At 44.3% G+C, this 25,188-nt stretch overlaps 1 pseudogene; it reads right to left on the bottom strand.

The window, feature by feature from the left end:
* Window positions 1-413: 413 nt before the first annotated feature.
* Window positions 414-931, bottom strand: LOC147347715 (ferritin light chain pseudogene; annotated as a pseudogene).
* Between the last annotated feature and the right edge of the window lie 24,257 nt (window positions 932-25,188).

The following is a 25,188-nucleotide window of genomic DNA, read 5'->3' as shown; positions in this document are numbered from 1 at the left end:
CTGAGAAGGGGGCTGTTTGTCTTTTTTTGGTAAATGCAGATGCAAAGTTTATTATTAGAGACAGAGCACAACAACAAGCGGGTCAGCCCATAGAGAAATGGCTTGTTGAGATGAGATAGAAGCAAGGCAGCGATGCATGCCCAGAGAGAAAGGGTGTGGGCATCCCCTTTAGGGGGAGGAGACCCTGTCTGTTCCTAGGGGTATCTCAGCTTCTAGAACAAATGGGAAATTCTATATGCCCCCCTCTCCCTTTTTTTCCCCCTGCAAAAAACTTTATTGTTTCTGCTTGGTCCAGAGCTTGGGAGAGGGCTTCAAGATGATTAAAATGCTGCCTAGGGGCTGCAGAAAAGGGCTCCAGACAGAAGCCCTGGCCCCAGAAGGCCTACTCAAAGGCAGCCGGGGTCCAGAGGCTCCTAGTCATGTTGAAGGGTGAGCCTTTCCATGAGATACTTGCCCAACTCAGCCTGGGGACCGGCCAGCCTGTGCAGGTTGGTCACATGGTCGCCCATCTTCTCCGTGAGTTTCTCCTGCTCATCCAGGGTGCAGCTTTCCCGGAACCACAGAGGTGGGGGTCTGCTCGGGCAGAACCCAGGGCCCACAGGTCCAAAATGGCCTGGTTCAAGTTCTTCTCCATGAGAAGGGTGGCTTCCATGGCATCCTGGATTTTCCATGCTTGTCTCGAGAAGCTTCTGCACGTCCTAGAAGAGGGTGCAGTCACTGCACTGGTTTTGCATTATTCAAGAGACACTGGGTGCTTCTTCTTGGCCAATTCATGGAAAAAGGGGCCCACACCCTCCAGAACTACATCATCATGGTCAAAATAGAACCCCAGGGAGAAATAGGTGATGGAGGCCCACAGATGCAGGTTGACCAGGCGGTTGACGGCAGTCTCTACCTAGGTGAAAAAATTCTGATGAATCTGGGAGCTCATGGTTGGTGGGTATTAAGGAGTTAACCTCAAAAAGTGGTGTTGGCTGGTCCCAGTGGTTGAGGACAGTTGTGTGGCTGATTCTGAAGGTTGCAAAAAGAGTTTGGAGGGTGGTCAGAGGCTGCAGCGAGGGGCATCCCTGGGTCCGTTCTGTCCAAACACTGTTGAAGCAGGAGACAGATCCACGGGTCTGTGGAGCAAAGCTACTGAAAGCTCAGTCTCCCTATGTCAGTTAGTGAGCACAGTAGAGACATTTCCAGTTGGTTAGTGAGCATAGTAGAGACATGTCCAGTTGGCTAGTGAGCACACTAGGGGTGATTTCCGGGCTCCTCCATCTCCCCCCAACCCCCAGCCTCCTTTCTCCCCTCCTCGCCCTGCCTAGGACCACCTCTGAGCTCAGACTGTGGATTGGAACACCTGTGAGTGGCTTCTCCAAGTGGCCAGGGCTTCCTTACCACGTGGCAGCTGGGTTCCCAAGGTGAGCATCCTGAGAGAGAGGGAGCCAGACAGAAGCCACATGACCCTTCGTGACCTCACCTCAGAGGTCAAACTCTATCCCTTCCGCTGCATCCTACTGCAGTTACAAAGATTTTCTCAGATTCGAAGGTAGGGAACCTTCTCAATGGGGAGATGTCAACATCGCATTGCAGAAAACAAAAACGAAACATGTGATATGAACATGGCAGATTACATTTTCCAAGGGACATCTGTATATATGCCACAACACTCCTATGATGCAAATACAAGACCTCTCTTGCATTTGCATTATCAGACATTCCTGACTCTACCCTGTACATTCTTCTCGAAATCCTCAGGAGCTCTGCAAAGAAAATATGAGCATATTGGCTCTCCCTTCCATTCCTGCCCAAACTCAGGACCTGGCGGGGCAGGGGATGCAAAAGTGACAGATTGGGAATGTTTATCTCAGCAAGTAGAGATCTCACTCGGGCTCTGGGTGACGTGGGAGCAAGGCCACACACAACCGTTATCAGTACTGCTTGAGTTAGCGTGCCATTTCTGTCCCTTTCATTCCTCTTTTTCATTATTTATTTGTCTATGTTTGGTTAACGTTCCAGGGCCTAAATCTTCTTGGGAAAGAAGACATTATCCGTACAGCATTAAATCTCCATTTTCATTTATTTATGCCAAGGCTCGTAGAATTATTAGGAATTTTAAGCTGAATTCACTTACGCCAAGTGGTCCTTTTGACAGGAAGTGAATTTCAGGCTAAGTCAGTACTCAGGCAGTCATTCACCTCAAAGTCAGGATGCAAATCAATTCTTTTTTATTTCAACAGATGTGTTCTTTAGCCAGAGTTAAAATAATCTAAAGAGAAGGGAAGACTGTCTTCCAACACTCTGAGTGGACTGAAATAAAATCCAGAATGCTTAGACTGGAAAAAAAAAAAAAAAGGCATTATTCAATTTCCAAGCACAGTACCTCGAATAATGAATTTAAAGAATTCCTTCTTGCTTTATTATTGGTGTGGCTTTGTAATTGTCTTTTCTGTCTTCTTTATTTCTTGGTGGGAAGATGGGGGAGGGTAATGCAAAGACACCAACTTATCTTAAGCCATAACTGCTTTCCTGTATCCTAAAGCCTCAAGCTTCCCTGGTGGCTCAGATGGTAAAGAATCCGCCTGCAATGTGGGGGACCTGAGTTTGATCCCTGGGTTGGGAAGATCTCCTGGGGAAGGGAATGGCTACCCACTCCAGTATTCCTGCCTGGAGAATCCCATGGAGAGAGGAGCCTGGTGGGCTACAGTCAATGGGGTCGCAAAGAATCAGACACAACTGAGCGACTTTCACTTTCACTTTCACTTTCAAAGCCTCAAAAGGGGTTTCTGAAGAAAGGCAGGGGGATTTTTTGCAAAAAATCGAACCTTATCCAGCTGAATTCAGAGAGCTAGAAATAAAATGGCCTTCAAAGTTGTAACAGATACCTTTCTGGTTTATGACCACGTTCTCTAACATCTGTTGAGGGACATTTTCTGACCAAAGGGCCTGTCAGTATCAGTAAGGAAAGATGCGTTCCTCATTGTTCTAGAATCTACGGTGTCTAGGGTTATTGAAACAGATATATACTGTAGTTCATACCAGAGGACAGAGAAGGAAACTAAAGATGGAGAAGGAAAAGAGAGCGTGGATTAAAGTGTGGAGTTGCTCCTGGCCCTGCTTTGAACTCTCCCTGGCTTTTTGGTACTTAACCAAGATCAGACAGGCAATTGCAGCCAGCTCAAGGCCTCTGGTTCTCTGTATAAATTTGGGAGTTGATTTTGAGGTTAAGATTATGACGTTTGGTGGTAACGTTAAACTGGAAAGTATTGCATTCACCTTTTATATTCCCCAAAGAAAGGAGAAACGTCCAGCCATGTAATGAAACTCCTTTCAATCTGACCATTGTGTTAGGAACAGATTTCACACTGAGCAAGTCTTTGCAGCTAGACTCAAATGTTTCCCATTAAGGCCGTGCACGGGTATAAATGTGCAAGGGCCTGCTGCAGAGTGTGCAGTTCTCCAAGCAAATGCACATGCTTGGGGACTTGGAAAGAGTATCAAAACCAGATTCACGGTTGAACACTCGTTTGCACTTCTTGTTGCCATTGCTTAGAGCCTAGACAATGAGAAAGGAAATTCCCTAAACCGTCTTGGTGGTGGCAGTAGGGGCGTTGGGGGTTGTAGGGAGACACCCATCTGATTAGGCAGAACATATGTGGCTCAGATTGTTGCAGTCTTAATGCCTGGAATCAGAATTGCTGGTTAGCAGTGGTTGCAACATATCTTACTAGAACCCTTCACAGTCTGGCAACTTGTGATTCAAGGTAAAACAAGTGCTCAAAAACGGAGGTTAGAATGATACACAAAATTTTAGATTATCAAAACAGGAGATTTCTATTCAGAAATTGACTTTTACTACAGTTGGGGAAAAAACTACATTTTCAGGAAGTTTCAGCCTGTTATAAGATAGCTCTTGTGATTTTGGGGGGGCTGGAGGTACTTTCCTTCCCTTTGTCTCAGAGCAAATGACAAAACCAAGCACTTCTTATAAAACTAACAAATTGTAATTTGTTAAGGCAAATTAACTCCGGGAGTTGGTGATGGACAGGGAGGCCTGGTGTGCTGCAGTCCATGGGGTGGCAGAGAGTCGGACATGACTGAGCAACTGAACTGAACTGAACTGAACTGAAGGCAAATTAAAGCCCCCAGATGTAACTGCAGTCATGCTAATGAGAAGAGAAGGGAGGACACTTGTAAGATGCTCTTTTCCTGATTTTAAGAACGTTTGTAGATGGTATCTTATGAATCCTTTTTGAATAATGGGCCTGGTTATCTCCACTTTATCAGTGGGGCATTCAAAGCATCCAAAGATAACTTGCCAAGGTCATAAGATTCCTCAGAGCCACCACCAGAAAAGAGAACCCTTAATAGTTTGTGTGCTGCTCAGAAATCAACTTCGTATGCGCACTGCTGGGAGAAACTTTTGCAGACAATGTACTCGCTGAAGGAAGTGCTGAAATAAGACAGGAAAAGAATAAAGAGAAAAATGAAGTCTGATCGGTGACTCCTTAAAAAACGTTACTTCTACAACTGTTCAAAAGGAGACAAATCAACTTTACTTCAATTTTTAAAAAGAGAAAGACCATGTTTCACTCTTACAAAGCTTTGACATAATTTAATACAACTCGCTTGACTCAAATACATATTTCAAAAAGTTTCCTGTTTTTTTTTTCATTGACACATAGTTGATTTATAATATTGTTAGTTTCAGGTGTACAGAAAAGTGATTCAGTTATACATCATTTTTTCAGATTTTTCCATTATGGCTTATTACAAAACATTGAATATAGTTACCTGCACTATACAATAATCTGCTCCTTATCTATTTTATGTACAGTAGTTTGTATCTGTAAATCCCATATTTCCTAGTTTACCCTCCACCCCAATTTCCCCTTTGTAGTTGCACAATTTAAATTTATATTGAATACTTTCACCCAATGTTTCAAACTTACTGTAGTTGCCTTCAGTATTTTAAAGTAACATTTTAAATTGATTTCAATATGTATTATGTTATATGAACATAAATATACTGTTACTTTCTTATATATTGATATCAAAAAAAATACATATACAGTAAAAAGATATTTACACTACTATTCAGAGTTTGGAGAATTGATTTGCAGTGTTGTAGGAATTATTTCTGTTGTCTGGAATTTATCCAAACAGTCACTCCTACTTAGTTTGGTTTTTTGTTGTTATTGTTTTTCCTTCAACTTAAATTTTTTTATTTGCTAACAGTACAAATGATTAAGTGGGGAAGGGTGACATTTTTCTCACTTGAGAGCAAAACCAACATCGAGCAAAACTCTCCTTTCTTCTATCTTCTTCTCTCCATTCTTTTTGGTCCCAGTTCTAATCATCTTAGACTCTCACCAAAATGCGCACTGACTCCAGTTTCAGGTAATACTGACTCAGAAGTGTGTGCATTGTCACAGTGAGACTTTTTTGAGATCCAGCAATTTTCCAGGGTCCAAAGGCCATCATTTGTAATGGTAGGATTTCAGGTGCGCTGACAGATGGTAGGGGAGCCATTTTTGAAACCAGAGTCGATTTCCCTTCATTCATGTTACTGAAGAAATTTGTTATGTGTAAGACAAGTTCTGAGTACAGGTTTTGATTATTTTTTAGTTTGTCTTAAATTTTAAAAACCTATCAAAGCTGGAAAGTAGCCTACCAAAGAATGAGAGTCACGGACTCTCCAAGTCCTTGAATTTCAAACCAGAGACAGACAACCCCCTTTGACCTCTGGGGGCCCTCTTCACCCCCACTGCTACAGGGGAAAGGGGAGGGGCAAAAAAGGCAAGAAAAACTACAGGCCTGACCACAGGATTTTCCAGGAAGTTCTGCCCTACCTAGAACTTCTCTAGACATGTGGATGGCTGGTGCCTGTGCATGAATGTGTGCTGTCACTTCAGTTGTGTCTGACTCTTTGTGACCCTATGGGCCAGAGTCAGCCAGGCTCCTCTGCCCATGGGATTCTCCAGGCAAGAATTCTGGAATGGGTTCCCATGCCCTCCCCCAGAGGATCTTCCCTACCCAGGAATTGAACCTGCATCTCTTCCGTCTACTTGCATTGGCAGACAGGTTCTTTACCACTAGCGAAACTCGGGAAGCCCCCAGTGCGTGTAGGTACAACTGAAAATCCCTTCCTCCATCAATACAATGAAAATATCCTGGAAAAAGTCACTTCTTATCCAGTAACCTGACAGTTTTATCTCAAGACCTTATACAATAGAAATCCTTAAGGGGTTTGATGAAACTGCAGATCCCTGGACCTCAACACAGAATTACTGAAAGAGAATCATGGGCACCAGGGCCCAGGAATTTGAATTATTAACCCAAATTCTCCTTTGATCCTCATGCACTGTAACATGTGAGCACCTCAGAAATAAAGAGGAAGCAAGACCAGGAGATGTGGGAGCAGGGCTATACATGGAACAAAGGTAAACATCATAAAGTATGGCCTATTTGACAATTTAAGCCGGTCTTGGAAGGCACGGAGAGGGCCAAAAAGGAAAATCAATGAGAAAAAAGGCAAGAAAGAGGGCACGGGTTTTACGGACCCGCCACGGGCCTCTGAAATGTCCCGCTTTGACTAGGTCTCAGCCACCTCATCGGGCAAGTTTTGGAAGGCACGGAGAGGGCCAAAAAGGAAAATCAATGAGAAAAAAGGCAAGAAAGAGGGCACGGGTTTTACGGACCCGCCACGGGCCTCTGAAATGTCCCGCTTTGACTAGGTCTCAGCCACCTCATCGGGCAAGTCTTGTTGTCGTTCTTCCTTTTTTTATTTCCTTTTAATATAAAAAGATCCCTTTCATTACTCGGTGCATAGAATTTTGCTGTGGGAGCCCGGGTTTTGTGGAGAGTGAGAAACGTATTTTTTTTTTTTTACAAATGTATGCTTTGTACTTAATAATCCCCTATCTTTTCCCATATTAGTTGCTTCAAGGATTTCTACAAAGATGGTACTTTTTCCGGTTCTTCTTTTATTTTTTTTAATACCACCTCACTTAAAATAAGCAAAACATTTTAATTCACACAAATATCTTTTACGAACTCTACCCAATATTATTGTGGAAGCTTTGTAGGCTCCAAAGACTGTCATGATTAACCTTCTCTGGATGAAACTTCAGGGATGTGCTCTGAACCCACAAAAGAAATTAAATGCACAGTTAAGACTGATTTTCATCATCAAGTTGCAATAGGGAATTGTCTTTAAAGCCATCTCCTGCTGCCTTCATTAGAGTCTTGATCTCTTGCTGCAAATTTATATTCCTTTGTGGGTTTAAGGCAGATATTGGATATCCTTTTAATCTATATTTATTAAGCGAGCTATTGACGAGTCTCATTCTGCTACAAATTCATGAACGATGTTCCCATGACCACCCTAGTGGGAATCTTAAGTGAATACAACATCTTCAGGCTAAGTGGCCATTTTTCACAAGGTAAATGGACATTTTTTTTAATTGTGCAAGTTAAAAACACATATCCCTTTGACTTGTTGGTTTCACAAGCCCCAATCAACCAGTAAACAAAAAATGTATGCCAATAATAGAACACCAGAAGAAATATCTGTGCTTCCCACCCTGCCCCTTACCCTCCACCCCCTAACTCCCCACCCTCTCATTTCCAGAGAGCCTTTCCCAATTAAGGATGTTCTATGTATATCTGAGCCAAGCTTCTGATTAGAAGAAATTGTAACCTAGAGAGGAGGGACACTTTCCCTGGCTGTGGTCAGCCCTGCTCCACAGGCTTCCCAGGTAGCTCAGTGGTAAAGAATCCGCCTGCAATGCAGGAGCCGCAGGGGACGCAGGTTCGATCCCTGGGTTGGAAAGATCCTCTGGAGGAGGAAATGGCAATCCAGTCCCTCATTCTTGCCTGGGAAATCCCATGGACAGAGGAACCCGGCAGGCTACGGTCCATGGGGTCACATAGAGTCGGACACGGCTGAGCGACTGAATACGTGTTCTCCGCTCTGCGTCACAGGTGAACTGACCTGCACAAACGCCATCTCTCAGGGCCCTTTGCCACTGGTATCCAGATACGTTCAGTCAATGGGGGCATCCGGTGGAGGTTGGGGAGCTGGAGGAAAGAAGTCTGAATTTTTCCCCTTCACTTCCATTTTAGGCAGCATCTTTGACCATGGCTGCACCTCCTCTGTGGCTGCAGCTCCCCCAGGGCAGCCTCCCGTTGGCGGAACCAAGCTGGAAGGCAGTCAGCAAGGGAGTCTGGGCAATGCCTCTGCAGATCAGCCTGTAGTGCATGGTCCAGATCCGAGAACAAACAGAGCCCAGCACAGAGGGTTGACTTAAGACTCACCAGCACCCTCTTTAGCTTGGTAGGGCAAAGAGTGACCACAACTCTAGGGCAACAGTGTGTTGACCAAGTGTCAGGAGTTGCGCTTGCTTCTAAGAATGCAAAGAGAGAGAGGATGTGGTCCCAGCTCTTACAGTCTTCAGTTCGAATCCCAGCCCTGCTCCCTTACTTGTCGTTGGCTTTGGGCAACTGACTGGACTGCTCCAAGCCACCTCCTCCCCTCCTGTGAAAGAGGGGAGGTCATAGTAACAACCCCTCCTGGGGTTGTTGTAAGTGTTCCTTGAGATCATTGCTTACAGTAGACATTCAGTGAGCATTTGTTAGATAAAACCGTGCCTACTAGCTAGACACTTAAGAAGTAAAATGGAGTTGCACTTCACTGATTGCCCCCCTATTTTAATGCACTGTAGCCCACCAGGCTCCTCTGTCCATGGGATTCACCAGGCAAGATTACTGGAGAGGATCACTTTGCCCTCCTCCAGGGGATCTTCCCGACCCAGGGATCGAACCCTCATCTCTTAGGCAACTAGCACCACCCAGGAAGCTCACATCCACCATCAAGGTGGGGTAAACCAGCAGTTTCAATACCACGTGGTGGAGGGCTGTAATAAACGCACCCCCAAAACTGTGCTGGAAAGGCGGTAGGGGATGGACCTGCAGAGACCTCCCAGAGAAGCTCTGGGGGTGTTCCTGGGGGAGCGGGGAGAAGGAGGCAGGGGCCAGACAGTGAGGACCTCCCAGTAATAACCAAAGCTCACAGGGTTTGAAACTCACCCTGAGCCAAGCTCTGAGCCACAGCTCTCACTGAGTCTTCCTCCATGGAAAGCCCTAGCTCCCTGTCAAACCCATTTTGTAGAGAAAGAACTAAAGTCTAGGGCTCGAAATAGCATCAAACAACTAGGAAAGGTTAGGGTCAGGATCCAAATCCATGTGCCTGACTCCAAAGTCAATGCTCCAGGGAATAGCAGGTGCCTTCCTGGCTTTATGGGTAGATCATTTTAGTGAGACTTAACTATTCATAACAGCACAGCAACCGCAAAGGACACATCTGTGTGCTAATGTCCTTCAGCCGGTCATCTCCTTGGGGTGACTGCAAGGACCACCTGACTCTGACGGCACTTACTGGGGCGACTTCCCTGGGGATCCAGTGGTTAAGACTCCATGCTTCCAATGCAGGGGGTGCAGGTTCACCCCCTGGTTGGGGAATTGAGACCCCACATGCTGCATGGTGAGACCAAAGAATAAAACAATACAATTAAAAATGAAGGCACTTAATCCTTTGGGAAGTTCAGAGCTGCATAACCCCAGCTCAGCTCTCAGGACCAGGGGACAAACCACGCCCCCCTGGGTGGGGGGCGGGGGATGTCGTGGAAAAGGGAAGGGGAGAGGGGAGTCTGTTCTCTAGAAGTAAGCCTTAGCCGGGTGGCCTTGAGAGGGAAGTTAGCCCTTTCAAGATGCCAGGCTAATATTGGGCTTAATTATCACTTCCAGGGTACTGAAGGCACTCTGACAGTCTCAAGGAGCAAATTTCTATCTCGAGTGGGAGCCACTGACCAACCCACTTAGGTGTCAGTTCTCCTCGCTTTTCTCTTTTAGTTTCATTTGTTTATTTTTGGCTGTGCTGGGTCTTCGTTGCTGCTTGCAGGCTTTCTCGAGTTATGGTGGAGGGGTGGGCTACTCTGTAGTTGTGAGTAGCTTCTCATTGCGGCGGCTTCTCTCGTTGCAGAGAACGGGCTCAAGGCCCCCGGGCTTCAGGAGTTGTGGTGCATGAGCTTAGTTGCCCCACGCATGTGGGATCTTCCCAGACCAGGGATCGAACCCGTGTCCCCTGCATTAGCAGTCAGATTCTACCACTGGACAACAGAAAGTCCCTTTTCTTTAAAAGTCCAGTTGCAGGATACATCACTACTTCTCTTCTTAAAAGAAAGTGGGGCAAAGTCCTTAACACCTCCCAAGGTGGTATTTAATTTAAAAATTGATTATTTAATTATAGATATTTAATTAACAAATTTCCTATGTCTCCAACCTTCCGTGTTGCTGTGGGGTGGGGTGAGGGGTGGGGTTGAGATATTTTGCAAGTAAAAGTAAACCTTTTCTTTGCATTTCAGAGCTGCTCAATTATAAACACTGCCACCTGCAAAGTTGGAAATCAGTTCAGCTGCAATCTTCTTTAAAGGGTTTTCAATGCAACTGCTAACCTGTCTAGGGGTTTAACTTTCAGGTTTCAAAACCTGTCAGTTAAAACTTGCTTACTGCTACTCCTTTTCTCTGAAGCTACCAGCCTGAAGAGAAATTACGTAGCAAATTAGAAACAAGGAACTAAGACTCGATAGAAACACAAAAGATCGGTGGACGGGCTGGGGTACAAGAAACTGCAACCCCTGCTCTGGAAATGAATGAGGATTGGAGGGCTCGTCTACCCGCCGCCTCTAACAAGGTTGCCCCTTCTCAGTTCCGAAGGCCCCAACCGATCCCTTCACAAGAACACCTGGGCTATTCCGAGAGAGAGACCTTATTCAACCTAGCTGTTGGCTGACTTTACCAGCCAGTTCCGTTAAATTGTGGCATGGGGAGCACAGGGTGGACTTGGCTCATTAAAAACCCCATTGGGGAAATCCTAAGGCCACCGGGGGTTGTCATTACTGAACCAATTCTGTGAGCCTGAAAGAGTTAATTCAGCTCCTCAAAGGAAGCAGGGTACTTCCTGCTCCCTAGGATGAGCCGGCCTGGCTTCCAGCTTAACACACTGAGGCTGCCTTCACCCCTCTGCCCCCAGGCTCCCCTCCACTCCGGGCTGAAGGCCCTCAGACAGCTGACAAGCCCATGATGGGTGCCCTGGGAGGGTCGCCTCTCATTCCCCAGTATGGGCCCTTCTAGGCCTCAGACAGGCTGGCTAATGCTGAGTCAATCCCCACACACAAGGAATGGCCACAAGCACAAATCTCTTGACTTTGTGTGTCTGGATTCTAAACCTCTACCCAGAACCTCACAGTACAACCAGATCAATCTATCAACGAGGGTTAGCTGCGGGCTGGCTGATTTATACATACTCTTCGCAGTGTATCAGTGGGCACAGAGAGCCCATGTAAGCAGTTCTGCCCAGGCTCCCAGCCTGACCCGACAGAGAACACAGGCCATCATCCTCCCAGACCACAAATGTCCTCCTTGCAAAAGAGCAGAGAGCCGCAGAGGACACAGAAGTGTTCAATGATTCACACGTTCCCTTCCAGATACTTTTTTAAAAAGCAATTTATTATGAAAAATGTCAAACATAGATCAAAATAGACATATTATACTGGCCCCCTATGTACCTATGACCCAGCTGTGACAATTAATAACTTACAGCTAATTTTATTTCAGCTGTACCCCCAGCCACTCCCCAACTAGGTTATCTTGGAGCGGATCCCAGACTTTCTATCATTTTATCCATAAATATTTCAGTGCATATCTCTAAAAGATAAGGGCTCTTTTTTTTTTTTAACAAAGCACAAAACAGTTTCTACTCTAAAAAAAATACCCCTTTTAGATGAACCTTGAGGACACTATGCCAAGTGAAATAAGATAGTCACAAAAGGACAAACATTTTATAATTCTACTTATGTAAGATTCTTTTTTTTTTTTTTTGGAAGTTTCTTAGAGAAGTAAACTCATAGAGACAAAAAGTGAAATGGTGGTGGCCAGGGGCTGGGGGAGGCAGGACTGGGGGTTATTGTTTAATGGGCGCAGTTGCAATTTTGCAGAATTAATAGAGTTCTGTGGCTGGACAGTGGTAAAGGCATTACAATGTGAATATACTCCACACCACTGAACTGTACACTGAACTGAAAAAATGATTGAAACAGTAGATTTTATATTGATGTCCGTATTTTACCACAATTTTTTTTTTCAAATGGTAAATGAAAAGTAAAGCCCTTCACATCATCAACTATCCACGAAGTATTTAATTATCTCCGTCATACATTTTGTTCAGTTTGTTTACTTGGATCAGAATCCACACAAGGTTCACAGACTGGTTGTCAGTTCTTATCTGTTCCCCTGCCATTTCTTTTTTCTTTTTTCCCTCACTGTAATTTATATATTGAAGAAACTTTTCCTATAAAGTTTCCCACAATGCAAAATTTCCAGTTTGCATCCCTATGATGTCCTCTATTCCATTTTCTTGAAAATTGGAAGTTGGATCAAGAGAGCAGATCAGATTCCAATTTGATGTTTGGGGCAAGATCTCTGAATAGATTTGACTATACTACCAAAACGTGAGTGCACAAAGATTAATCAACACACTGTCTTAGCCAATTTGGTATGAGCTCTCCACTGCAATTGGCCTTGGGATGGGGACAGAAGAAATAAGAGGAAATACCGGACAGATTTTTTAACAGAATCCTTGCCATCAAGGAACCTGCAACCTTGTTAAGGAGGCAAAACTGATAAAACTGAAACAGATAAGTTCAAAACTGCTAAGACTGTAAAAGCCATTTCATTCAAACAGTAAGATCATCTGAAAAAAAAGGCTTTAGGTCAGATAAAGTTCCTGAAATCGGTCTTGAAGGACTGATAGATTTTGGAAGAAAGCAGGTATTTTAGGAAGTAAAACTGTACAAGAAAAGCAGAGAAGTTGCCTTTGGGGGGTGGGGGGAATGACTACAGAGGGTGATTCACACAGGCTGGGAAGGAGAGCAGAAAGACAGGAAAAATCAGCAGAGACATGAATGGGAAGAAATCTACTGATCGCTAGAGATTAAGGCAAATCAGAGCTGACTGTGGGTTTGGCGTGCTCACTTGGGCAAGATTCTCAAGGTGTGCAAGTGTCATGGTGTTTTGAGAATCTGATTTCTAGTATCTTTTAGGAGAAGAATTGAGGTTTCCCCTTATCCGAATCTTTTCCAACTGAGTTGACCCTTTCTAGAGATGAAACCCATGAAAAAGAGTTTCATGAGAAGTACAGTCAGGATTTGATAAGATGTTGAGGATTAGCCTCAAATACTCTGGAGGGGAAGATGGGGGACGGATAGAGGGTTATTGATGACAACAGACTGACCAAGAGTTGACAGTTGGAGCTGCGTGATGGGTCCATAAGGTTCAAGATGCTATCCTCCCCACTTGCGTGTATCTTTGAATCTTCCCATAATAAGAAGTTGTTTGTAAACCTATTACTGCTGGGGTCAAGGGTCATTCCCACATCCCATGTTTCCCATGTTATATGAAAAGATTCGCTGGCCCAGAAGATGTGGCGCTTGTCTCTTCTGTGACTAAGCTGTTTAACTCTGAGCCAATTACTTCACCTCTGTGGACCTCAATCCTGTCTCTGTAAAATGAGAGGAAAGGGCACAAGAACTAACATTTATTAAGTGCCTACTATGTACAGGAATTGGCAGTGCACTCACTTTTTGCATGGGTGGATGCCATGTTCCACATTGTCTCCAAAGTTTCTTTCTGGCTCTAGGGTCACCAACGATCTGTTTCACTTTCATCTAGTTTTTTCGATGAACCCATGTGGCAGATACCTTGCTATAGGCTTTGCAGAAGAGATAGCTCCTGTCTTCAAGGATTTTATGATTTAAAAAAGACAGACTAGTAGGAAAGGTTATAATCCAACTGGCAAATGTCATGGGTAAATATTACAGTAGCTGTTGTTTATTGAACAATAACTACACGGGTAAGATGCTAAATGTTTTACTTTATATATCCCTACAATATACAGATGGTGATTGCAGCCATGAAATTAAAAGACGCTTACTTCTTGGTAGGAAAGTTATGACCAACCTAGACAGCATATTCAAAAGCAGAGACATTACTTTGCCAACAAAGGTCCATCTAGTCAAGGCTATGGTTTTTCCAGTGGTCATGTATGGATGTGAGAGTTGGACTGTGAAGAAAGCTGAGCGCTGAAGAATTGATGCTTTTGAACTGTGGTGTTGGAGAAGACTCTTGAGAGTCCCTTGGACTGCAAGGAGATCCAACCAGTACATTGTAAAGGAGATCAGTCCTGGGTGTTCTTTGGAAGGACTGATGCTGAAGCTGAAACTCCAGTACTTTGGCCACCTCATGCGAAGAGTTGACTCATTGGAAAAGACCCTGACGCTGGGAGGGATTGGGGGCAGGAGGAGAAGGGGACGACAGAGGATGAGATGGCTGGATGGCATCACCGACTGGATGGACATGAGTCTGGGTGAACTCTGGGAGTTGGTGATGGACAGGGAGACTTGGCGTGCTGCAATTCATGGGGTGGCAAAGAGTCGGACACAACTAAGCGACTGAACAGAACTGAACAGAACTGAATTGTAGCAAAATAAAAACAACATAAAATTTACCATTTGAGCCATTTTCATTGCTGGGTTCAGAGGTATGATGTATGTTCACATTGCTGGGCCACCATTGCCACCATCAGTCTCCAGAACTTTTTCCATCTTCCCAAACTGAAACTCGGTACCCATTAAACACTAATTCCCCATTCTCCCTCTCCCCAGCCCATGACAGTCACCATTCCCCCTTCTGCCTCTATAAATGTGACTACTCGAACCACTTCATATGAGTGCACTCATGGAGTATTTGCCCTTTTGTGACTGGCTAATTTCACTTAAAATAATGTCCTTAAGGTTCACTCATGTTGTAGTATGTGTTAAAATTTCCTTCCTGTTTAAGGTGGAATAACTTTCCATTGTATGTACAGTCAGCCCTCTGTATCCATGAATTCTGCATCTAAAGATTCTACCAATGGGGATCAAAACATATGTATTTTTTTTAATTTCCAGAAAGATCTAAAAAGCAAAACTTGAATTTGTCATGCAATGGCATCTATTTATATAGCATTTACATCATATTAGGTATTATAAGTAATCCAGAGATGATTTTAAAAGTATTTGAGAGGCTGTGCATAGGTTATATGCAAATACTTTGCCACTTCATTTAAGGAACTTGAGCATCAGAGGGTTTTGTTATCTGTGGGTGTCCTGGCTCTTCAAGACAAATGCCTCTTCAAGACCCTGCTTTCAATTCTTTGGAGTATGTACCAAGTTAAGTTCTGAAGAAAAAGAAGGAATTAAGGCAAAAAGGAGGAGAGAGGCATTCCACGAAGAGTGAGTGACATGTGCAAAAGCACCAAGAGCTATCATTCAATTCAGCTGAAGGGTGGGGGTAGGGGGGTGAGATATGAGGCCACAGAGAGAGGCAGAGACTAGACTGGAAGAGCCTCGAACATGGAAAGGAACAGACAGTGGAGGCTACAAGCAGAACTGAGATCAAATTCCTCCTTTTGCTGCTATTTTTCAAGTGTCTGCATGTGTGCTCAGTCGCTTCAGTCGTGTCTGACTCTATAATCTTACCGACTGTAGCCCACCACGCTCCTCTGTCCGTAGGACTCTCCAGGCAGGAATACTGGAGTAAGTAGCCATGCCCTCCTCCAGGGGATCTTCCTGACCCAGGGATTGAACCCAGGTCTCATGCATCTCCTGCATTGCAGCAGATTCTTTACTGCTGAGCCACCAAGGAAGCCCCTAAAGTGTCTGGTGGTTTAGTCACTAAGTCCTGTCTGACTCTTGTGACCGCATGGACTGTGGCCCACCAGGCTCCTCTGTCCATAGGGTTCTCCAGGCAAGAATACTGGAATGGGCTGCCATTTCCTTCTCCAGGGGATCCTCCTGACCCAGGGATCCAACCCGGGTCTCCTGCACTGCAGGCAGATTCTCTACCGACTGAGCTAGCAAATATTCAAAAAACAATGTCTTTACAGCAAAGACTTTGGCCCCTACTGGAAATGACCATTAGAAGATGTTTGTGTGTTGTGTTTGACTCCAGTTTTCTGTTTCTCTGACAATAGGCCTCCTTACTCTATAGGTGTTCAAAAAATAGTAACGGAATAGACCAGTTATTTTATGGCCAATGGATTGATGCTATTTCATAAAATCTTTTGCTCAAAATAAGAGTCTTTAATGCATTGCTTTTATTTGTCTGAATTCTTTTCAGAATCAACTAAGCCAGAGCACAAATCTATTTATGAGATTCTGCATTCAACTCTCCAGCTTGCTTTCTCTAACACAGGATAAATCCCTCCACAGTGATAAAAATGGTGCCAGGTAAGCTCAGGTCCCCACCCAGCTATGAATGATTTCATGACAAAGCAGCATCTAATCTATTTATTTCTGTGAAGAGCCGTAATCCCCTGTGAGGGCTTCCCTGGTGGCTCAGATGGTACAGAAACCACCTGCAATGTGAGAGACCTGAGTTCAATCCCTGGATCAGGAAGATCCCCTGGAGAAGGGCATGGCAACACACTCCAGTATTCTTACCTGGAGAATCCCATGGACAGAAGAGCCTGGTGGGCTACACAGTTCATGGGGTTGCAAAGAGTCAGGCACGACTGGGCAGCCAACACACTTACACACAATCCCCTGTGAACTCAGTTACACTCTAGAGAAATAGATGGCATGGTGTGTGTATGTGTTTAACACTTGGGTGGTATTTGGATGTTTCTCACAATACTCATAAACTCTAACACCATGAATGAACAAGCTCCTCTCTCAAGAGGACCCATGAATTGCGCCCGTGTATTCTTCAGCATGTTTAACTTTTCTGGTATTCATATTTATGCTTTGGTTTATAATGTGAGATATAGTAAAAATCAAGAATCACTAGAATGATTTCTCAACAAAAACCATTCCTCCAAAGAAGGTTTGGTCTATGTGTGTGGTGGGAGAGCAAGGGGATGTCCTGCAAGGGGAAGGTGTACAGCTGAGGTCACTTCATTTGTCACACTCTAATATGGCTCACAGACCCCACAGTGCTATCGAACCGAGCTCTGGACCAGAAATCCTGCAACATGGCTCAGAAGGAGGTGGGTTTCACAGCGCCCTTAGGTTATAGAGCAATACAGCCTTTCACCAGTGAGGGATGCCCCCAGTACACTGCCAAAGGTGTCATCGTAGCAAAGCAGAGTCTAATTCTAATCTTTTAGAACTGGTCAATTCACATGAAGTGTGGTGTTCCGCTCTGATGCTCATCATGATGCTTAAAAACAACTCTGGGGACCTCCCTGGTGGTCCAGTGATTAAGACTCCGCGTTCCCAATGCAGGGGGCCTGGATTCAATCCCTGGTCAAGCAACCAGATCCCACATGCCACAACTAAGACCCAGCGCAGCCAAATAAGAAACAATTTTAAATAAAAAAATTCAATGATATATTAAAAAAAAGACCAAAACTGTGAGGCATGTAGGCAATAAGCATTACTTTTCATTATAGTCTTTTATTAAATGTGAATGTTCTGATAGACACACTCTATCACTTAGGATTTAAGTTCAACTTTATATAACAGAGCTCCATCTCAACTACTCCAAAATGGCTTAAACCAGACAGTAGTTAATTTCCCCTTTGGGAATTCCCTGGTAGTCCAATGGTTAGGAATCTGAGCTTTTCACTGCCAAGAGCCTTGGTTCGATCCCAGGTCGGGGAACTGAGATCTTATGAGCCCCATGGCAAGGCCAAAAAAAAAAAAATTCTCCTTTAGATATAAACATGACTACAGGCAGTTTCTGAATGTTGAGCTTGAAGCCAACTTTTTCACTCTCCTCTTTCACTTTCATCAAGAGGCTTTTTAGTTCCTCTTCACTTTCTGCCATAACGGTGGTGTCATCTGCATATCTGAGGTTATTGAGATTTCTCCCAGCAATCTTGATTCCAGCTTGTGCTTCTTCCAGCCCGGCGTTTCTCATGATGTACTTTGCATAGAAGTTAAATAAGCAGGGTGATAATATACAGCCTTGACGTACTCCTTTTCCTATTTGGAACCAGTCTGTTATTCCATGTCCAGTTCTAACTGTTGCTTCCTGACCTGCATATAGGTTTCTCAAGAGGCAGGTCAGGTGGTCTGGTATTCCCATCTCTTTCAGAATTTTCCACAGTTTCTTGTGATCCACACAGTCAAAGGCTTTGGCATAGTCAATAAAGCAGAAATAGATGCTTTTCTGGAACTCTCTTGCTTTTTCCATGATCCAGCAGATGTTGGCAATTTGATCTCTGGTTCCTCTGCCTTTCCTAAAACCAGCTTGAACATCTGGAAGTTCACGGTTCACAAACTGCTGAAGCCTGGCTTGGAGAATTTTGGGCATTACTTTACTAGTAATGTAAGATGAGTGCAATTGTGCGGTAGTTTGAGCATTCTCTGGCATTGCCTTTCTTTGGGATTGGAATGAAAACTGACCTTTTCCAGTCCTGTGGCCACTGCTGAGTTTTCCAAATTTGCTGGCATATTGAGTGCAGCACTTTCACAGCATCATCTTTCAGGATTTGAAGTAGCTCAACTGGAATTCCATCACATCCAATAGCTTTGTTCATAGTGATGCTTTCTAAGGCCCATTTGACTTCACATTCCAGGATGTCTGGCTCTAGGTGAGCGATCACACCATTGTGATTATCTGGATCATGAAGCTCTTTTTTGTACAGTTCTTCTGTGTATTCTTGCCACCTCTTCTTAATATCTTCTGCTTCTGTTAGGTCCATACCGTTTCTGTCCTTTATCGAGCCCATCTTTGCATGAAATGTTCCCTTAGTATCTCTAATTTTCTTGAACAGATCTCTAGTCTTTCCCATTCTGTTGTTTTCCTCTATTTCTTTGCATTGATCACTGAGGAAGGCTTTCTTATCTCTTCTTGCTATTCTTTGGAACTCTGCATTCAGATGCTTATATCTTTCCTTTTCTCCTTTGCTTTTCGCTTCTCTTCTTTTCATAGCTATTTGTAAGGCCTCCTCAGACAGCCATTTTGCTTTTTTGCATTTCTTTTCCATGGGGATGGTCTTGATCCCTGTCTCCTGTACAATGTCATGAACCTCCATCCATAGTTCATCAAGCACTCTATCAGATCTAGTCCCTTAAATCTATTTCTTACTACCACTGTATAATCATAAGGAATTTGATTTAGGTCATACCTGAATAGTCTAGTGGTTTTCCCCACTTTCTTCAACTTAAGTCTGAATTTGGCAATAAGGAGTTCATGATCTGAGCCACAATCAGCTCCTGGTCTTGTTTTTGCTAACTGTATAGAGCTTCTATAAGATCATGGCATCTGGTCCCATTACTTTATGGCAAATAGATGGGGAAACAGTGGAAACAGTGTCAGACTTTATTTTTTTGGGTTCCAAAATCACTGCAGATGGTGATTGCAGCCATTAAATTAAAAGACACTTACTCCTTGGAAGAAAAGTTATGACCAACCTAGATAGCATATTGAAAAGCAGAGACATTATTGCTAACAAAGGTCCGTCTAGTCAAGGCTATGGTTTTTCCAGTGGTCATGTATGGATGTAAGAGTTGGACTGTGAAGAAAGCTGAGTGCCAAAGAATTGATGCTTTTGAACTGTGGTGTTGGAGAAGACTCTTGAGAGTCCCTTGGACTGCAAGGAGATCCAACCAGTCCATTCTAAAGGAGATCAGTCCTGGGTATTCAATGGAAGGAATGATGCTGAAGCTGAAACTCCAATACTTTGGCCACCTCATGTGAAGAGTTGACTCATTGGAAAAGACTCTGATGCTGGGACAGATTTGGGGCAGGAGGAGAAGGGGAGGACAGAGGATGAGATGGCTGGATGGCATCATTGACTCGATGGACATGAGTTTGGATGAACTCCGGGAGTTGGTGATGGACAGCGAGGCCTGGTGTGCTGTGATTCATGGGGTCACAATGAGTTGGACACGACTGAGCGCCTGAACTGAACTAAACTGAACAGGCAGTTAGGGATAGTAGATGGCTCATCACCACTCCACAACCCTTAGATGTTGTCCTGCCCACATGGCCAAAAAGGACTCTCACCAAGTCCTCATTATAAGCCCCAGGGCAGAGAAAGGTGGGAGGAAGGGGTGTATCACCTCCCTTTAAGAATGCAACCCAGGAATGGCCAGAGTTCATCAGAAGGCCACTGGAAGGTGCAGAGGTTGCAGGCACTGCCCTCGCCACAAGGAACGCTGGGGTTCCACAACAAGGAAGAAGGATGGAACATCTGTAGGGGGACCCCCAGCAATCTCTGTCACATCTGTTTTCTTTTTTCTAATTTGAAAATGGAAAACTGAGTCACAAAGAGGGAAAACTCCCCTAAACTTACCTGGCCGACACCCACTCATCCTTCTTGTGTCAACTTAAAAGTCAGTTCCTCCGAGAAGCCTGCCTGGGGTTTTCCCCTTCATTTCCTTCACCCCCCCCCGGGGCTCCCATCTCAAGGAGGTGTCCCTGTGACACTCTGTCAGCAGCATTCCTCTCCGGGTGTTTCAGCTACCAGAGCTGAAATTAATGACTCACCAATGTGACTGTATGTCATGTCTGCCTCCAGAATGCTTCTCTGAGCTCTGTGAGGCTATGGTTTTTCCAGTGGTCATGTACAGATGTGAGAGTTGGACTGTGAAGAAAGCTGAGTGCTGAAGAATTGCTGCTTTTGAACTGTGGTGTTGGAGAAGACTTTGAGAATCCCTTGGACTGCAAGGAGATCCAACCAGTCCATCCTAAAGGAGATCAGTCCTGGGTGTTTATTGGAAGGACTGAATCTGTCGTGGTCACATGGACCCTTGGTAAGCACTCAAAGCGAATTTTCTCGTCAGTTCACAAATAAATGGGAAGGTAGGGGGTTGTGCTCAAGGTCACACAATTAGTGCATAACCAAGAATAAAAGTGGGTCTTTAAACTCGTTTGTTCTTATCATGTCACACAGCTTTTCCAGCCAACAAAATGAGGACCAGAAGGACAAGGTCACTTACTTGAACTTGTACTGATAATTAGTGGCAGGACAGAGCCTGGAATCCAGGATGTTTAAGGCTTAGCCCACTTCTCTTTCCACCAAAATATAATAATGCTTTTATTTCCAAACCCATGGAGCTCCTATCTCAGAAAGTCTCAGGGTATTCACAGATAGATTCTCCTTCATGGGCACAAACAATTTGCTTAAACTCATTTGAGTTTAAAAGTAAGTCAGAATAATCATATGTAACATGTGAACCTTGATGCAATTCTAGATGGTGGGGGGAGTGGGAATAAAGCGTATAAGAGGTGTTTGGGGAACAATTGGAGAAATGTGAATATAGATTATATACTAGATAACAAGTGTTAAACACATGTCAGTGTACTTGGATGTGGTTGAGTAGAAGAATATCTCTTTTCTTAGAAGATGCGGATTACAGTATGGCATGGGATTGAGTGAGAAGTGTTCTGATGTCTACATCATAAGGGACGATCCTACCTCTGAGCTCAGCCTGGAAGACAGTGTCGGGGAGGTGGTTATCTACTCCTCCTGGGGAAGAATGGGCATCTTGACCATCGCATAAGTTATTACTGATTGATCATAAGTTATTATTTTGATCAGCAGAGACTAAGGCATTTTTCCCCACAGTCCTGATTGGATAAAAGACTTCACCTAAGCCACTCCGTGACACATTATAATACAATTGCTTTTTAAAAATTCTCTTTACACATCCTGGGTCCGCTCTGTCAAGGAGCACATTACAAGAACGTACATTATAGGGTTTCCCCGGTGGCTCAGTAGTAAAGAATCTGCCTGCTGATGTAGAAGACACGGGTTCGATCCCTAAGCCAGGAAGATCCCACATGCTGAGGAGTGACGGGGCCCGTGCACCACAGTTATTGAGCCTGTTCTCTGGAGCCTGCAAGTCACAACTACTGAGCCCACGTGCTGCAGTTACTGACGTCCGGGCATCCTGGAGCCTGTGATCCACAGGAGAGGCCGCCGCAATGAGAAGCCTTCCCTCGTACACCAACTAGAGATTAGCCCCTGCCCTCCGCAACTAGAGAAAGCCCATGTGCAGCAACAGAGACCCAGCATAGCCAAAATAAATAAATAAATAAAACATGGGTTACAAAACATTCTGTTGCTTTTAAAACATAAGGGACCTCAGCAAAGAAGGCCGTGTACTCTTGGCATGCAGTCATACTGGGTTTCTGTTGTCTCTGAGAAGCGTTTATGGTAAACACGTGCTGTTTTAAAGAATAGCAGGGTCTCCTAAACAACGGAAGTTCTCAGCTGTGATTGTCCTCTAGAAACAGAAATTCAACTCACAATATTCCAAACTAAGAATTTGTTGTGGTTGCTGTTTAGGCACTAAGTTCTGTCTGACTCTTTTGCGACGCTGTGGACTGTAGCCCGCCAGGCTCCTCTGTTTATGGAATTCTCCAAGCAAGAATACTGGAGTGGGTTGCCACTTCCTCCTCCAGGATATCTTCCTCACCCAGGGATCGAACTCACATCTCCTGCCTTAGCAGGCAGATTCTTTACCACTGAGCCACCAGGGAAGCCCAAAGTAACTAATATGCCTCTCGTGTGTTTTTGTTTTTCCTGCCTTCTCCTTAAACTTCAATCACCAAATCTGTTATTCCAAAGTTATAAAACTATAATTTTAAAAATAAAGCATTATTAAAGGGAAAAAAAAAAACTGTTAGGTTCTACAAAGATAGTAAGAAGACTCAAAGAATACTACTAATGCTAATGTTTATCACTAGCATAGGCAACAAGGGAAGGTCTATAATCTCCATCCCTAGAGAGCACTGAAATAGACTGGACCCGCACACGCCTTGAATGACTTATGTTTCAAATGTTCTGGGGCAAAGGTCTTGACCACACTTCTTGAAATACCTTCTAGCATTAATATTCTGTTAAAAAATTAAAGCAGGCCACAAAAGTGAGGTCAAATTGTGTTTGTAGCATTTCTGTGTATATAACAATCAGAAGGAGCCAGATTCAAATATCAAAGTGGGTGACCCTAGGTCGCCTCCAACCATGAAAGTGAAGTGGGGAAAGGGCAGGATGTTTACTGTTGATTAATCAGGGAATAAGCATGAAGCAAAGTAGCCCCTGCTGTCTACTTACCTAATGTGTTTTCATCAACGTCTTCAAGATGGGCCCACCATATTACCTTTTATTTAATAAAGCTCCTTAATCAAGATGTGAGCGTAAGGAACTTCAAATGTTCCCAGAGAAAGTGAGAGAATGCTGGTAGAATTTATCCGAATGGAAATATTCACTGCTGCTTGAGAAAAGCTTCCAGAATATGACCAATACCCACTGGACCCATCGATTTATAGCCACTCATGAAGTACAAAACCTTAAGATTAGCAATATTTAGGGAGTCTAATATAATTAATATCAGGGACCATCCAGAGGAAAAAGCCATAAATTATTTTAGAATATTAAAAAGTCTAATACGGGAAGTCAATTAGTTTTTGTCCTCATGTTAGGGAGAGACACACCATGAACGAGGGCAGACGCGAGGCACGTTTTGCAGCAACAGCTAGGAGCAAAGGAGGGAATGGAAACTATCAGCTGCTATGGATTGTTTGTCCCTCCTCAAATGCAGACGTTGAAACCTATTTCCCCCAGTGTGATATTATTAGGAGGTGTGGCCTCGGAAGGTTATCAGGTTGAGACCTCTAAAAGCTTCCCTTCTGGTGGGGAGAAGGGATAGTTAGGGAGTTTGAGATGGACATGCACAGACTTATATTTAAAATGGATAACCAACAAGAACCTACTGTAGGGCACAGGGAACTCTGTGTGATGTTATGCGGCAGCTTGGATGGGAGGGGAGTTTGGGGGAGAATGGACACATGTGTATGTATAGCTGAGTTCCTTTGCTATCCACTTAAAACGTCACAACATTGTTAATCAGCTGTACTCCAATACAAAATTAAAAGTTTTTTTAATAAAAAAAAAGCTGCCCTTCCCTTCTGCCATGTTAGGATGTAGCTGCAAGACGATTGTCGATCTCTGAATCAGGAAACAGGCCCTCACCAGACAGCAAATCTGCTGGTGCATTGATCTTAGACTTCTCAGTCCCTAGAACTGTGAGAAATAAGTTTCTATTGTTTATAAGCCACCCAGCCTATGCTATTGTCTTACAGGTTCTCAAACGGGCTAAAATACCAACAAATTTGGAAGCATTCTCCTTACACACAGTCACCTGCACACAGCTGGGTCGCTGACATTACTCTCCTCCATTTTCACCCAAGCCGCCCGGGTTAGTTTCCGAAGGCTGCCATAACAAAGCCCCGCAAACTGGGTGGCTTAAAACCACAGAAAAGTATTCTCCCAGAGCTCTGCAGCCTAGAAGTTTGAGACTGCATTGTCAGCAGGACCATGCACACTCTCCTAACTTCTGGGAACTGCCAGCAATCCCTGGTGCTCCTTGATGCCATGGTCTGAATCTTTGTGTCCCCCTCAAAATCCATATACACTGAAACCCTAACCCCCAAAGACGATGATATTGAAGGTGGGGCCCTTGGAAGGTGCCTCCATCCTGAGCACGGAACTCTCATTCCAGAAGAGAGCCCAGAGAGATCTCTACCCCTTCTACCATGTGAAAATATATAGGCGTCTGAGACCCAGAGAAAAGTCTACAACCGACCAGCCTCCAGAAATGTGAGAAACCAGTTTCTGTTGTCCACAGTAAGTAACCCAGTCGACGGTGTTCTGTGATAGCAGCCCAAGTCAACTGAGCTGCCAGGGTTGCAGCTGCATTGCCCAAACTCTGCCTCCAGCCACACGACCATCTTCCTTCTGTGCACACAGGAGGTACAAGATATGCCGGGAGGCTGGCCACAATTGCCTTCGTTTAGCGGGATTATGAGAGGTTTTCTCTTGTGCCTCTTCACATAGTGGTCACCTCTGTGTTGTCTGTTCCTGTGTCTTTCCTCTTCTAATACAGACACGAGATATATCGGAATTAGGACCCACCTTAATCCACTCTAGGGGCTTCCGTGATGGCTCAGGTGGTAAAGAATCTGCCTGCAATGCGGGAGACCCGGGTTTGATCCCCAAGTCAGGAAGAGCCTCTGGAGAAGGGAATGGCTACTCACTCCAGTATTCTGGCCTGGAGAATTCTATGGACAGAGGAGCCTGGAGGGCCACAG

This window comes from Bos grunniens, chromosome 23, assembly GCF_055505025.1.
Source record: "Bos grunniens cultivar Pamir isolate PY7600 chromosome 23, Bosgru_T2T1.0, whole genome shotgun sequence".
NCBI lineage: Eukaryota > Metazoa > Chordata > Mammalia > Artiodactyla > Bovidae > Bos > Bos grunniens.
The sequence above is the reverse complement of the archived record's forward strand: the minus strand, read 5'-3'. Positions and strand labels throughout refer to the sequence as shown.